General features: G+C 46.5%; 1 long non-coding RNA gene across 1 annotated transcript; it reads left to right on the plus strand.

The window, feature by feature from the left end:
- The first annotated feature begins 2356 nt into the window (after nt 1-2356).
- LOC105708416 (uncharacterized) lies at nt 2357-7956 on the plus strand. The gene is made up of 3 exons (XR_001105299.2): nt 2357-2885; nt 4991-5115; nt 5706-7956. It is a non-coding gene; the product is annotated as an uncharacterized LOC105708416 (long non-coding RNA).
- Nucleotides 7957-12063: the final 4107 nt, after the last annotated feature.

Genomic DNA, 12063 nt, shown 5'->3' on the forward strand with positions numbered 1-12063 from the left:
AGCTGGGACTACAGGTGCCTGCCACCATGCCCAGCTAATTTTTGTATTTTTAGTAGAGATGGGGTTTCACCATGTTAGCCAGGCTGGTCTCGATCTCCTGACCTCATGATCCACCTGCCTTGGCCTCCCAAAGTGCTGGGATTACAGGCGTGAGCCACTGTACCTGGCCTCATTAATTTATTTTTAAGTCCAGGCTGTATCACTCTTCTGCCCTCTGCCTCCCAGCAGTGTAAGTTCTGAGTCAGACAGACCTGGGTTTAAACGCTGACTTTGCCTTTTGTGGTCAGATATGATTCTTGTCCAACTGAAAGGTCCTCACCTGCAGGCTGCCCTGCGTCAGAGTCTGGATCAGAGAAGTCTTCAGAAATTGGTTTCAGCCTTAGGACAGAATGATCTGGGATTTATCTTCTGCCTTTGCTGTGACTTACAGAGTTAATTTTATCTCGTTGTGTGTGGGGAGGTCATGCAGGAAGCAGGAGCCTTCTCTGTTCTTTCTAGAATGTAAACCAGGGAGTCCCCTTCCTCCTGATTTCTGGAGCAGTTCATAGCTCTCTCTGAACACCCATTTCGGAGGCATCCCCACACTGGGATGTGAGTTACAGGGAGATAGCAGGGAAGCCAGGCTCTGTCCTCAGCCTTTCATGGGTATTGGCTTATTCAGTCCTCATAATAACCCTAAGAAGTAGCACACGTTGGCTGGTTGCCACGGCTCACACCTGTAATCCCAGCATTTTGGAAGGCTGAGGTGGGCGGATCACAAGGTCAGGAGTTCGAGACCAGATTGACCAACATGGAGAAACCCCGTCTCTACTAAAAAATACAAAAAAAATTAGCTAGGCATGGTGGCACATGCCTGTAATCCCAGCTACTCGGGAGGCTGAGGCAGGAGAATCACTTGAACCCAGATGGCGGAGGTTGCGGTGAGCCGAGATCGCACCATTGCTTTCCAGTCTGGGCAACAAGAGTGAAACTCTGTCTCAAAAAAAAAAAAAAAAAAGTAGTGTGTGTTAGCCTCACCAACTGGCAGAGGAAAGTGGAAGCACAGAAAGGTCAAGTGCTTGCCCAGATCCGCAGCAGAACAGGCTCAAAGGTTGGCAGTCTGGCTGCAGAGTCCAGGAACTTCACTACCACACTCCACAGCTATTGTGAGACCATAGGCGAGCCATCTAAACTTTAATATCCTCATCCATAAAATGGGGGCAATAATACTCTGCCCCATTGCCCAGTAAATGTGTATATCCTTAACTTGGTGCATAGGCTTGGGTAGGCTTGACCCGGTCCCATTCATTTCTCCCCACCTGACCCTACCCCTGAGTCAGAGTATCTCATGTTGGCAAAGCTTGAAGTATGCAGGAGCACACCCCAAAAAGGCCAGGGCACAAGCCCTGCTTGGGGTGGAGCAGGGAGGGCCTGCTCTGCCCCACGGGGTGTTCTTAGGTGGAAGTAGGTATGGATGATCCCTCCGGGAGAACTCTCTCCCTCCAGCCTCCCTGCGGGGTCACCCAGGGAACTGAATCACAGCACAAATGAAATGGGAAAAATTCCCTTATCCCCATCGCAGGGCCTGCAATGGAGGTGTGGCTGGCTTCTTTGGTACCTCGCTGCTCAAACCTCCAGGGGAAGCATGCAGATGGGCAGGTTGTGGGGCTTCAACCCCACAGCTACATCCAGGGGTGAATGCTTACAGCACCTGAAGACCTAATGGGTGTGATAGAGCACTCTTTTAGTTTTGCAGTTGTGGGCAGCTGGTGTTAATCAGCTTGATTAGACCCTCTGCCATATCACAAGGACAGAGGGCTTTCTGTATCCCAGGGTTCTTGCCTTGGTGTATTGGAAGAATCAGATCACACAGGACTTAGAGAATGAGTGCAAGTTTTCCTTGAGTGGAAGTAGTTCTCAAGATGGAGTGGGAAAGTGGACTATCAAGTTGAAATCAGTCTACGCCGTTAACAGAGGTAAGGAAGAGTATGCGTGGAATACAGGACATCCATTAGGGCATCTCTTATTACCATGCCCTTTGATTAAGGTCAATGGGAAACTACAACAGCCCAATCCAGGCAAGACTACAAATGGTCCAGAACCCCCAGGAATGAAGGCTTGAGTCACTCCATCGAGAAAAAAAGACCACGACCTGCTGAGGTGCTGTCTGAAGGCAAAGGGAAGACGGAATGGGCAGAAGAAGGTAGTCATCAATACAGCTACGACCACGTGACCTGCTGCAGAAACAAGGAGCGTAACTGTCAGTAGTCTTTCCTTTTTTGTTAAAAAGATGTTTGTGCATGTATACATTTGGACTAAGAAAATACCTTCATTTTATTTCTTTTTCCTTTATCATGTGACTTCATTATCAGCATTTAAGTATTGTTAACTTTATGTAATAATATTTGGGTTGGGGATTGCTGGGTTTCCAGTTGTATGGAGGATAATTGTATTATTTGAGGCATAGTTATGACCATATTATTGTCTTAATTTGAAGATGACGTGTGATCTCAGGAGAGGTGTATGGGTTCAAGTTGACAAGGGGTGGAATTATGATGGTTAATACTGGGTGTCACCTTGATTGGATTAAAGATGCAAAGTACAGATCCTGGGTGTGTCTGTGAGGGTGTTGCCAAAGGAGATTAGCATTTGAGTCAGTGGGCTGGGAAAGGCAGACCCTCCCTCAATCTGGTGGGCACCATCTAATTAGCTGCCAGCGAATATAAAGCAGGAAAGAAAACGTGAAGAGGCAAGACTGGCCGAGCCTCCCAGCCCGCATCTTTCTCCCTTGCTGGATGCTTCCTGCCCTTGAACATCAGACTCCAAGTCCTTCAGTTTTGAGACTCGAACTGGCTCTGCTTGCTCCTCAAGCTTGCAGACAGCCTATTGTGGGACCTTGTGATCGTGTGAGTTAATACTTAATAAACTCCCCTTTGTATCTATCCTATTAGTTCTGTCCTTCTAGAGAACCCTAATACAAGTGGTTTCTTCATTTTCCTTCATATTTATGAAGTGTGCTTTCTTGCCATCCTTTCCAGATTCATCATCTTATGTTATTAGTTGACTTTAAAAAAATTATTATTATGATTATTTGAGATGGAGTCTCACTCTGTCACCCAGACTGAAGTGCACTGGCGTGATCTTGGCTTACTGCAACCTCCATCTCCCCAGTTCAAGCGATTCTCATGCCTTATCCTCCTGAGTAGCTGGGACTGCAGGTGTGGGCCACCACGCCCAGCTAAATTTTGTAGTTTTAATAGAGATGGGGTTTCACCACATTAGCCAAGCTGGTCTCAAACTCCTGATCTCAAGTGATCTGCCTGCCCTGGCCTCCCGAAGTGCTGGGATTACAGGGATGAGCCACTGTGCCCAGCCTCTAACTCTATTTTAACATAAATTAATATCTCTCCCTATATTTTTTCTCAGTGCTGTTGACTTCCTGAAGAAACGAGGTCAATTCTCATGTAGAGTTTTTACACTAGGGATACAGTCACTTGCTTCTTTATGCTTCATGGGGTACCTTGTATGTCTCCAGTGCAGCACATCTGGAGGCATATGATGTCTGGTGGTCTTGCTTTTAATGACGCCAAGATCTATCTTTAGGTTCAGGCAGTGGCAACCTTACCCTTCACTGAAAAGTTCTCCATCAATCTTTCACTGAGTGATTTTGCCATCCATTGAAAACCATTGCTTGAATCAGTTACTTTATTAGGGGCTTAAAAATGATGATTTTCTAATTCTATATTTTTTCTGCATTTAGTAGCTGAAATTCTTCTGTATAGAAGAGCTTTCCTTCATTCACTTTGGCTATTTAGTGAACAGAAAATGCAGTTAGGCATAAAACATGCTTAATTCTTTTCCTTTAATTAACAATTTTCAGAGAAATGAGTTGGTGCCCTAATTTCCCCAGTGGTGCCCAATAGCTTTTATTTTCTTTCTGTACCTTCTTTTCTTTTCCTGCTCTCTTTCACCTGCTGGCTAGAAGCAGGGTACTTCAATATCCTAGGAGATGGCAAGACCTCATTAAGGAGGTTACCTGGGTTCCTGAATGACTATATGGAGCCGATTCCTTCCTGTGACTTGAGGAAGAATGGGACTGTGATGGGAACATGAAAATAAGCTTTCATAGTCACAATCCACTGAGGGTGTGATGGTTTGTTACAGCATTGACCCGATCCAGACCAAACAGCTATTACATTTTCAATTTCTTTCTTTTTTTTTTTTTAGTTTTTTTGAGACAGAGTTTTGCTCTTGTTGCCCAGGCTGGAGTGCAATGGTGTGATCTCAGCTTATTGCAACCTCCACTTCCCAGGTTCAAGCTATTCTCCTGCCTCAGCCTCCCAAGTAACTGGAATTACAGGCACCCACCACCAAGCCTGACTAATTTTTTGTATTTTTAGTAGAGACAGGGTTTCACCATGTTGTCCAGGCTGGTCTTGAACTCCTGTGATCCACCTGTCTTGGACTCCTAAAGTGTTGGGATTACAGGCGTGAGCCACTGCACCCAGCCTACATTTTTAATTTCTATGAGCTCTTTCTTGTTCTCTGATTGTTTCTTTTCCATAGGATAGAGTTCTTGTTCTCTGCATCCAATCATCTCTTATTTTTCTGATGATATTTAACTTTTAATGGCACATTCTTCTATTCTGTGCATTTTTTTTCTGCTTCTCCTGACTTCCTTTTTTCTGTTTGTGGGTTTTGCTCTCAATTTCAACTAAAACTAGTTTAACATTTATTTGGAGGAGGAACAGCATTACATGGAGGGAGATTTAGAAAAAGGAAGGTTTCTTTTGACAGTCCTTGGCTTCTCTTTCCTGGCCTGAACAATTCATCTGTGGCCCACATTTGCTCACCCTAATTACTAGCAATGTGAAAGCCTAGTATTTACCCAGACGCAATATTCTAGGGAAGCAGTCGACTCCCAGCCATTGTGATTGAGGCATGCCTCTTAGAGAACGCATCAGTTCCGAGCAGCTTATCAAACAATCCTTCCAACAGTTTATTTTCTCAGGTTTTAGCACCTCTTATGAATGAGTGTCTGGGCAGCCAAAAAATAAATAATGAAGGGCATCATCCAGGCAAAGAGGGGAAGAGAAATGGACTTGGCTAGAGAGAGGGAAGAACGTGTGCAAAGAGGTGAGATGAGAAGGAGCCTGGGGACTATGACTTATCACACGCAGGGTGTCCCTGCGGAGGGGGGATAATGAGGAGGGTTTCTATGCAAGGCGAGGCAGAAAGAAAGGTCTGGGCCAGACCAAGCGGGGCCTCCTAAGCCCTGTTCTTGAAAAGTTCTCATGAAATACTGCGAGAAAGAGAACACATCCTATGAGGGAGCTGGGGAGAAATATATATTTCCCCCCAGCTCCCCCAGACCACGTCTCAAAATATATATATATATTATGAGATGGAGTCTTACTCTCCCAGGCTGGAGTAAAATGGAATGGTCTCAGCTCACAGCAACCTCCGCCTCCCAGGTTCAAGCAATTCTCCTGCGTCAGTCTCTGAGTAGCTGGGATTACAGGTGCATGCCAACACTCCCAGCTAATGTTTGTATTTTTGTAGAGACAGGGTTTCACCGTGTTGACTAGGTCGGTCTTGAACTCCTGACCTCAGGCGATCCACCCATCTCGGCTTCGCAAAGTGCTGGGATTACAGGCATGAGCCACCATGCCCAGCCCACTGAAATATTTTCAAAAGGGATTAACCATGATCACATCTGTTCTTAGATGAGGTCATTTGGACTGCAGTGTGAAATTGGATTGGAGGGTGGACCAAAGGAGAAGTTGCCGAAGTAGATGTTAAAGATGGTGAGAAGTGGACAGTGGGGACATCGAGGAGGAAAAGTCAACAAGACCCAAGACGTGTATGGAGAGAGAGTGTGGTAGGTGTGACATGTAACTGAAATGGATGATGGCAACTTTCACTGAGCAGAGAAAGGTCAGGTTGGTGGTAAGGATCATGAGTTGACTTTGGGGCACGTTGATATAGCCGCTTCCAATATCACCTGTTTTAACAAGCCCCAGTGTTCCTTCCTGCTCAGGTCCCCCAGCTAGAGTGTGTCTTCTGTCCCGCAGCATTGTATGAGAACTGCTGAAACATCACTCACCCCTCCCTGTGGAGATTCTGTTTGCTCATCTGCCTGTCCCACTGTGTGCCTTACACATAGTAGGTGCTCTTGGAATGTGTGTTAGATGGATTAATATGAGAAGTGCTTCTCTGCATGGTTTCACCATGAAAGTGTTGAAAGCAGCCAGCGCTCCTCCTTCCTGACCTGCAGGCTTCCAGTTGGCTGTGGGGCCTGGTGTGATGGAGGGGCCCAGCCTGAATCTGGACAGGGGAGGTGCCTGCAGATATTTTTGTGCCTGCAAATATTTTCATGCCTTAGGACAGATGGATGTCCAGTTTACTCTCTGCTTCTTCAGTGGCTTGTGGAGGTAATTTTATCTTGCTGTGTACCGTTAGGTCGTGGAGGAGACAGGCACCTTCTCTCTTCTTTCTGGAAGGTAACCAGAGGTCTTTCCCCTTTCCTAGCGGGGCAGCTGCTCAGCCGCAGGCTCCCGATGTCTACTTCAGAATTCAAGAATACTTTCCTGAGCTGGGAAACAGACCCAAGGAAATATCAGCCAGAGGCTTCATTTTATCACCTGTGGAAATGAAAGATGTTAGAGCACCTAGGAGGGCCTTAACGTGCAAGACACTGTCTTACGGCTGCCTGCACAACAGAGGGTCATCTGCTTTCATTGGATTCTCAAGGGAGACTCAACAGACTATGCCTGAACCCCAGGTTTGGGGCATCTCTCTAGCCCTCCCAGCTCTGACATCATCATCACCATTAGCGGCTGAAATGTGTGCTGTGGTTGGGATGTGCCAACAACCCTCCCAAGAGTTCCATATCTACCTGACCTCATCTGACCTTCGCAGCAACCCAGTGACTGAGCTACTATTTGGCCCACATTTTACAAACCCAAGTCAGTGTGCTTTACCCCAGTGACCCAAGAACCCAGGTGCTAAGGTCAGGCCTGCATCCAAATCAGGGTGGGATCAGTGGTGTGCCCTGAACAAGTCACTATCCTCTCTCTCTCTTTTTTTTTTTTTTTTTGGAGACAGAGTTTTCACTCTGTTGGCCAGGCTGAAGTGTAATGGTGCAATCTCAGCGTATAGCAACCTTCCTCTCCCAGGTTCAAGCAATTCTCCTGCCTCAGCCTCCCTACTAGCTGGGACTATAGGTGCCTGCCACCATGCCTGGCTAATTTTTGTGTTTTAGTAGAGACAGGGTTTCACTATGTTGCCCAGGCTGGTGTTGAACTCCTGAGCTCAGGTCATCCACCTGCCTCTGCCTCCCAAAGCACTAGGATTACAGGCATGAGTCACCATGCCCAGACCACTACCCTCTTTTAATTTCAATTTTCTCATCCACAAAATGAGGGCAATAATATCCTTTCTTCCCCACTGGCCATGTTCATGAATGTACTTATTTGCTCATTTTGAAATATGCAGCAATGTGTGCCAGAAAGGCCAGGGCATGTGTCCTGCGTGCGGTGGAGCAGGGAGGGCCCGCTCTGCCCCACTGGGGTGTCCTCAGGTGAACGTGGGTGTGGGCTGACTTTCTCTGCGCTCCCTGTGGAGTCACAACAGGGAACTGGGTTGAGTTACAGCACAAGGGCACTCACAGGCTCCACCCCGAGGAGGTCCCTGTTCTGCTGTCGGTCAAAGAAGCCCTGAGCCGTGACTGTGGACTGACACCTGCTGCCTTTGTGACCCTAAATGGGTTACATAACCTCCCACAGGAGACGGAGGAGGCACTGGGGCTTGTGGCCTGAGATAACCTCGGTAGTGGGAGCCCTGTCTGTGGATTGCCAAGGGGCTGTCGTGGGGCAGGGGACTGGTGAGGAGAACACGGCTCTGCAAGGCTCTTATGATTTGTTTTAACCTTTAACTTTTCAAAAATTTCAAATGTAAAGGATGCATGGTACAGTTGAGGTTTACCAAAAACGGACTCACAAGTGCGCCTTCTCAGCTCCCGGCTCCAGCTCCTGGACTCCCGACTTTTAAGGCCAATACTTTGAATTCTGTCAGGCATTTTCTCCTGGCATTTATCTCAATGACAAGCTTGTGATGTGATTTCACAACCTTTGCTCCAAACGTCATGTATTGACTTTCTATATGACGGATGGTCCTTGCTTCTGTTATATCTCCCTTCCTTTTTCAGTTCTCTCAATATATATTTTAAAAGTTCAGGTTGGGCACGGTGGCTCACGCCTGTAATCCCAGCACTTTGAGAGGCTGAGGTGGGCGGATCATCTGAGGTCAGGAGTTCAAGACCAGCCTGGCCTACATGGTGAAACCCCGTCCATATAAAAATACAAAAATTAGCTGGGCTAGTTGGCATGCACCTGTAATCCCAGCTACTCAGGAGGCTGAGGCAGGAGAATCGCTTGAATCAGGAGGCAGAGGTTGCAGTGAGCCAATATCACGCCACTGCACTCCAGCCTGAGTGACAGAGCCAGATTCCATCTCAAAAATAAAAATAAAAAATAAAAAATAAAATAAAAATAATTAAAATTAAAAATTTTTTGTTTTTAGAGACTGGGCCTTACTATGTTGGCCAGGCTGGTCTCAAACTTCTGGACTCAAGTGCTCCTCCCACCTAGGCCTCCTACAGTGTTGGGATTACAGGCGTGAGCCACCATTCCCGGCCCAGAGATATATATATGTGTATATATATATGTGTATATGTGTGTGTATGTGTGTATATATACGTGTATATATGTAAATGTATGTATATGTATATATGTGTGTGCATATATATGTACATATTATATATATATATATATTTTTTTTTTTTTGAGATGGAGTCTTGCTCTGTCACCCAGGCTGGAGTACAGTAGTGCCATCTCAGCTCACTGCAACCTCAGACTCCCTGGTTCAAGCAATTTTCTTGCCCCAGCCTCCCGAGTAGCTGGGACTGCAGGATACAGGCATACGCCACCATGCCTGGCTAATTTTTGTATTTTTGGTTGAGACAGGGTTTTGCCATGTTGCCAAGGCTGGTCTTGAACTCCTCACCTCAAGTGATCCACCCACCTCAGCCTCCCAAAGTGCTGGGATTACAGGTGTGAACCATCGTGCCCAGCCTGGGTGTCCCCAATTTAATTCAATTCTGACACTATCTACCTAGATATAGTGGTGGATCCCACAGGATGAGGGCTCAGTTCCACAAGACTGCCCCACTCCCCACTTCAGATGCCAATCACAAGCCCCTGGTTGTGTTACCCACACTTCTGCCCGACTAGTTATAAATTGGATTTCCCATGATCCTCTTCCTGGGTTAGATTAATTTGAACTCAGGGAAGCACTTATGCTTGCCAGTTCATTATAAAGAATATTACAAGCTAGGCATGGTGGCTCATGCCTGTAATTCCAGCACTTTGGAAGGCTGAGTCAGGTGGAGTCACCTGAGGTGGAGTTCAAGACCAGCCTGGCCAACATGGTGAAACCTTGCCTCTACTAAAAATACAAAAATTAGCCAACCATGGTGGCAGACACCTGTAATCCCAGCTACTCAGAAGGCTGGGGCAGGAGAATCACTTAAACCCGGGAGGCAGAGTTTGCAGTGAACTGAGATTGCACCTCTGCACTTCACCTGGACGAGAGTGAAACATTGTCTAAAATAAATATATAAATAAAACCAGGGATATCGCAAATGATACAGATGAAGAGATGGATAGGGCAAAGTATGTGGGAAGGGCTCCGAGCTTCCATGCCCTCTCTGGGTGCACCAGGCTCCAGGAATCTCCATGTGTGTGGCTACTTGGAAGCTTTCCGAACTCTGTCCTTTTGGGTTTTTATGGAAGCTTTGTTAGATAGACATGATTGATGATCAACTTAAGCTTCAGGCCCTCTCCCCTCCCCAGAGGTTGGAGGTGGAGTTGAAAGTTGCATTGCTCTAGTCCTGCCTTTCTGGTGACCTGCTCCCATCCTGAGCTACCTAGGGGCTTCCAGCCCTCAACCATTAGCACGTAAGAAGTTACCACTTTGGAGGTTCCAAGGATTTTGGAAGTTGTATGCCAGGAAATGGATCTAAGACCAAAGATATATGTTGCAATATCACAGGCACAAATAGACAGTTTTCAAAAGAAGGCATACAGATGGCTGTCTGGTGTATGAAAAAATGTTCAATATCGCTGATCATCAGGGAAATGCAAATTACCACCACAATGAAATATTACCTCACACCTATTAGAATGGCTATTATTTAAAAGACAAGGCTGTGGCCAAGTGCGGCGGCTCACACCTATAACCTCAGCACATTGGGAGGAGTTCAAGACCAGCCTGGCCAACATGATGAGATTCCCCGTCTCTACTAAGAATACAAAAATTAGTGGTGGTGCATGCCTGTAGTCCCAGTTACTTGGGAGGCTGAGGCAGGAGAATAGCTTGAACCCTGGAGGCGGAGGTTGTAGTGAGCTGGGATCAGGTCACTGCACTCCAGTCTGGGTGACAGAGCAAGACTCTGTCTCAAAAAAAAAAAAAAAAAAAAAGACAAGGCCAGGTGTGGTGGCTCATACATTTAATCCTAGCACTTTGGGAGGCCAAGGCAAGAGGATCACTTGAAGCAGGGCATACCAGACCAGCATGGCAAAAAAGCGAGCCCTCATCTCTACAAAAAATAAAAATAATTAGTTGGGTGTGGTGGTGCAGGCCTGTAGTCTCGGCTACTTGGAAGGCTGAGGGACGATTGCTTGAACTGAGGTTTGAAGCTACAGTGAGCTCTGATCACAACACTGCACTCCAGCCTGGGCGACGGAACAAAACCTTGCCTCAAAAACAAATAAATAAGCAAAAAACAAAAGACAGGTGTTGGTGAGGATGTGGAGAAATGGGAACACTGGTACACGGTTGGTGGGAATGTAAATTAGTACAGCCGTTTGGAAGTACCTCAAAAAACTAAAAACAGAGCTACCATATGGTTCAGCAAGCTTAATTCTGGGTGTATATCCAAGGGAAATGCAGTCAGCATTCTGAAGGATACTGGCACTCCCACGTTCATCGCGGCATGATTCACAATAGCCAAAATATGGAATCAACCTAAATGTCCCTAAATGAATAAACAAAGTGTGGTATACCATATCGAATGTAATATTAATTTAGCCTTAAAAAAGAGAGGGATGTCCTGTCATTTACAACATGGATGAACCTGGAGAACATTGCGCTAAGTAAAGTAAGCCAGGCACAGGAGGGCATGCTGACCCAACTGCCAAAATCACAGACACTATCATACTTAAAGAAATCAAAGTTAATTTTATTCTGAGCCAAGTAGGAGGACTATAGCATAGGATCACAGACTCAGCACAAACCGAGAATGGTCCCAGAGAGTTACATGAGGCACAGTCAGTATACATTTTGCCATATAGAAAATGGGAGAAGGGGCCGGGGGCAGTGGCTCACGCCTATAATCCCCGCACTTTAGGAGGCCAGGGTGGGTGGATCACCTGAGGCCAGGGGTTTGAGACCAGCCTGGCCAAGATGGTGAAATCCCGTCTCTACTAAAAATACAAAAATTAGTTGGGCATGGTGACATGCGCCCGTAGTCCTGGCTACTCAGGAGGCTGAGGCAGGAGAATGGCTTGAACCCAAGAGGCCGAGGTTGCAGTGAGCTGAGATCGAGACACTGCACTCCAGCCTGGGTGACAGAGTGAGACCCTGTCTCAAAACAAACAAAAATAAAAAAGAAAGAAAATGGGAGAAGGGGGTTGTTCCATGAAAGGGCCTTATATGCAAAACGACCCCCAGATGCCAAAGTTGCTGGAAACCAGAAAAGGAGGCAGACAAATTCAGTTTGTTGGTTTAGTGTGTTTTAGTGGGGGAAGAACTTACAGATAGAAATGTGGTCTCGGGATTTTAGCTGCAAGACAGTAGATAGATCTCCGCACTGTTCCTCCTCTGACCCAGGGCTTACGTACCGTAGGGAAAGGGCGTGTGTGTCCAGCAAGACAGTGAAAGGCAGCCTCCAGAACAGGCAAGAATGTTATATGCGCCACAGCCTATGATTTGTGTGATGACATCGAGATTGCCATGTTCTTA

Source organism: Aotus nancymaae, unplaced genomic scaffold (genome assembly GCF_030222135.1).
Source record: "Aotus nancymaae isolate 86718 unplaced genomic scaffold, 86718_ANA_hifiasm-v0.15.2.pri h1tg000053l, whole genome shotgun sequence".
Taxonomy (NCBI): Eukaryota; Metazoa; Chordata; class Mammalia; order Primates; family Aotidae; genus Aotus; species Aotus nancymaae.